General features: G+C 34.5%; 1 protein-coding gene across 3 annotated transcripts in view; it reads right to left on the reverse strand.

Moving 5' to 3' along the window:
• Positions 1-3,247, reverse strand: part of LOC117109260 — a 30,101-nt gene extending 26,854 nt beyond the window's left edge. For 2 of the 3 annotated variants that reach the window (XM_033251531.1, XM_033251527.1), the window contains exon 1: positions 3,125-3,247. The gene's annotated coding sequence lies outside the window, so the exon portion shown is untranslated. The remainder of the gene's footprint in view (positions 1-3,124) is intronic. The other variant, XM_033251529.1, reaches the window with a different exon arrangement.
• Positions 3,248-4,748: the final 1,501 nt, after the last annotated feature.

Below are 4,748 nucleotides of genomic sequence, written 5' to 3' on the forward strand. Positions count from 1 at the left end.
TAATTTTTTTACCACCCTTAAATCCACCTCTGCTATTTAAAATCACAATATTAAGATTGATCTAAATTTGATTTAAAAGTATTAAATATTAATGTACATTGTAGTCGATCTATAGCAAAAATTTTAAGGGCCTGTTATTGGCAAATCTTTAATTAGAATGAATTAAGTTACATAGTTAGGTAACACAAACTGGCGTTAAAACAAACCTATGAAAACTTAAATAAATACTTTTTATAACTTTCTAAATTCGTCTCTGAATGTCATTGTCACAGCACTTAAAGCAATAAATCAATGTTGCTATCAGAATTATCTTCTTCATTCTCATATGCAACCTAACTCCAGTAACTTCGAAGAAGTCTCTCTGCAAAACTTGCTTGAATTTGGAGGTGCCATCGAACCCGAATGATCACATCGAGCATTTGTATATGGCGCTCTACATAAAGAACACTGCGGCACCTATGGCTATACAATTCATGTGGGCAATAATAAATTAATTAAAGTACAGTATTTAATTTATATTCAAAAGAAATTCAAAAGAGATAGAACCTCCACTAATAAGATGGAACATATACAAAGACACAATATATGGTACAAGAATCTTCATAAAGCTTAAACGAGGATAAACATCATAAACAATATATTTCATCTGAACAATTTAAATTATTAAATGTCATCTTTTAAATAAACTCTCGTACGTCAAATCGGCTGAACCGGGGAACCTAGATTAAGTGTTTAGTGCAAGTACAAACAAAGGTAAAAGGTAAGAATCAAATATAGAATTTCAGCTAACAAAAACAAAATATCCAAAACAAGTCTACGTTATATTAGGCCTATATTGAAAAAAAAATGTAGACTTTTCAAAAATTCGGCCAAATATAGTTTGGCCGTGACTTTTCAATGCTACGGCCAGACAAATTTTTATACGGCCAGATTTGAGGAATCTGGCCGTCAAAAAGGCCAAATGGCAACCCTGAAACGTAAGGCATTAGTCCATAAGATAACTGAAAAGAATGGAAATTTGTGAAATTTGTCAGGAACCCAAAATATGTAAAAAAAAACGTAATTTCTAGCTTCTGTACGTGGTGCACACATAAAAATGCGCACGCGTAGTGGAAAATGTCAAAAAATTTTGAAATACTCAAAATGACCTGAAACGTGCTCTAATTTAGTCAAAAAGTGATTTTGAGCATTTTGAAATTTTGACAAACGCGTGTGTGCACATACATGACACCTTGACCTGAAGTTCATGCACCTGAATATGATTTAGAAAGGACAGTTGGTTAAGATGATATGATTGATAATGTAAAATACGCAAAATTGTGCATAGATGATGTCACGCATGACTGAGCAAATTGAAAACCTTATTGTGACTATTCTGGGCCAAGCCAAATGTTCATTGAAGTGAGAATGTTCGTAGCTCTTGGCAATTTTGAGATATTGTGCGAACAGAAATCAACAGAAAAAAAGAAGAAAAAAAAAGATCTGACAATACAAGGTGATCCGCTCGTGAAGCGAATCACTAAAAAAGACTTGCCCGACGATTATTAAACAATGCAGTTTTTATTGTTTGCTTACTCTCTAATGATTATAAATGCAAACAATATTGCGTAGGCTGGAACAGAATTTTAAGTTTATTTTATAATTTAAAACAGAAAAAAACATTGGTTTCCTTACAAAAGTGTTTACTTTCTTTAAAAAAATTAAAAAAAATTCCAAAAACCTCTTTTTTCTCCTCTTTTTGAATTTCACTTTTGTACAAATAAGAAGTATTGCAACTACACTGTGAGTGGAAATGCTACCTTCTAATTTACGACCAAAAAGGACTAGGGAGATAGGAAGCACACAAAAATTCAAGGTGATTTTACTTAATTTATCATTATCATGACATCATGGCGAGATGGTATCAACTTAAATCAAAATCCATCGGAGTATACATAAATTTGTGGTAACACTACTTAAATCAAAATATATAACCATTGCATTGCAAGATCAATGGGATGGTTACAAAATGTCAAACAATTGCATTTTTACTCGGTTTTGGTCCAGAAATAAGCACCGCACTTGGAACAGAGCACAAGTAAACAGACAAAATTCATGAGTCATTAGTAATTATTGTTGTTCTTTCCACTTGCTTTGAAAAGTGGGGTTTTAAACTACTATAGAAAAGGTTAACGATTAAATACAGTATTAAATACAGTAACGTATATTGCAGTTGATCATTTTTATAGCAATACTTTCATATTGCAAATCCGTGACTACTCTCTTTAGTTGGAGTGAAAATTAAATTAGATACATAAACCGGTGTTAATACAAAGCTATGAAAACTTTAATAGATAGGCCTACTATTATAAATTGTTATCTAAATTCGCCCCATTCGTTATCTATGCGGTACTTAAAACAATAAAGTTTTTACTTGGTTTTGGTCCGGAAATATGCACCGCACTTGGAACAGAGCACATGTGAACAGACAAAATTCATGAGTCATTCGTAATTATTGTTGTTCTTTCCACTTGCTTTGAAAAGCGGGGGTTTCAACTACTCTATAGAAAAGGTTAGCGAAAAGTGGTGGTGGGGACAACTGATATGATGGTACCCCATACAGTACTATGAAAAATGGGGAAAGGACGTGTTCCCCTGTCCCCAACTGATCGACGCCCATGAACACAAAACGCATTAGTTTATTGAGGCCTTACGGCCTACTCAAGCCCTTTGGCTTGTTTTTATTAATAATAATAAATAAATATAGGCCTAGGGCCTGGGCCTAATAATATTTAACTTGGTTTTTTTTTTATCTGTTTAAATAATATTAATAAGCTTGTACAGTATCAATATCCCCTCACATGTATGTTATCTTTACTGCTGTGCAAAATCTCAAACAAAACTAGCATGCATAGCAACAACAGCCAATGTCAAAGGTATGTAGCCCCTTTGGGGCTACTCACTAAATAAATTACTGTGTATGTGTAGCTCATCAGGTCAGGGGCATTGCAGCAAGCAGGGCAAGCCTGGCGTCGGCGACCTGCCATAGTGATACGTCAACAAGCTAAACAAAGTGGATTACATTTTAATTAGGCATTAAGTTCAATAAAGCAATTCACCAAAAAAATTGAACACCCCTTATTACCAATGAGTTCTTGTTACGAAACACCACAAACACCAACATCAGCATTCAACAAACAGCATTCAAACTACTTGCGCATCACTTCTTCGTCCGTTTTTCAAAGCGGTCTGCCACTCAGGGTTGCCAGATAGTCGACAGGGTTCACGGCCAAACACACGCCATCTCACGGCCAAATTCGGCCAAACTTTTTTTCGATATCGGCCAAAATTAGGCCAGATTTTAATCCGATTAGAAGACAACAGTTGGTACATTCATTTGAAATACTACAAAAATGACACGAAAATCAGCGGTCATTTGTTTGAAATACTACAAAAATGACACGAAAATCAGCGGTCATTCGTTTGAAATTGAAGAAATTCAAATGATATACACAAAACAATGTTAAAAATAAATAGCCTATTCTTTAGATGCTGGCATGTAGGCCAATTTAGGGGAAAATCCAGAGATGTCCGAAAGGGGGAGGAGCCGGGGCCGAAAAAATGGGGATGGGGTGGGGCGAAAGTCGGTCCGATAGAGATAACAACATTTGTCTTTTCTAGACACCTGAAAATAACCACCCCTCGCCCTTAAATCCACCTCTGCTATTTAAAATCACAATATTAAGTTAGATCTAAATTTGATTTAAATGTATTAAATATTAATATACGTTGTAGTCGATCTATAGAAAAATTTTAAGGGCCTTGGCATATCCGTGGCTCTTTTTACTTAGAATGAATTAAGTTACATTAGGTAACACAAACCTATGAAAACTTTAATAGGCCTAAATACTTTTTATCTAAACTTTCTAAATTCGCCTCTGAATGATATTGTCGCAGTACTTGAAGCAATAAAATCAATGTTGCTATTAGAATTATCTTCTTCATTCTCATATGCATGAAACTTAACTCCAGAGTAGCTTCGAAGAAGTCTCTGCAACACTTGAAATTGGAGGTGCCATCAGACCCGATGATCACATCGAGCATTTATGTATGGCGCTCTACATAAAGAACACTGCAGCACCTAGGGCTATAGCAATTCATGTGGGCAATAATAAATTAATTAAAGTACAGTATTTAATTTATATTCAAAAGAAATTCAAAAGAGATAGTAACCTCCACTAGTAAGATGGAACATATACAAAGAAAAACATATGGTACAAACTTGCAATGAACTGCCTTCATAAAGCTTATACGAGGATAAACTTCATAAACAATGTATTTCATCCGAATAATTTAAATTATTAAATGTAACTGCTATCTTTTAAATAAACTCTCTTACGTCAAATCGGCTGAATCGGGGAACCTAGATTAAGTGTTTAGTGCAAGTACAAACAAAGGTACAAGATTAGAATCAAATATAGAATAATTTTAAGCTAACAGAAACAAAATATCCAAAACAAGTCTACCTTATATTAGGCCTATATTGAAAAAATGTAAACTTTTCAAAAATTCGGCCAAATTCGGCCAAATATAGTTTGGCCGTGACTTTTCAAATGTTACGGCCAGGCAAATTTTTATTTTACGCCAGGGTTGTTATTCAATGGTAAACAATAGTGCGCCCTCTCCCGGGGCACCGGAGTCAGCCATTGTTGGTCGATATTCACATGTGTTTGGTTCTTGCTGAATAAACGTTATAACTGTAGACTACC

Source organism: Anneissia japonica, unplaced genomic scaffold (assembly GCF_011630105.1).
Source record: "Anneissia japonica isolate Jap-2015-1 unplaced genomic scaffold, ASM1163010v1 scaffold288033_len957474_cov176, whole genome shotgun sequence".
Lineage (NCBI taxonomy): Eukaryota > Metazoa > Echinodermata > Crinoidea > Comatulida > Comatulidae > Anneissia > Anneissia japonica.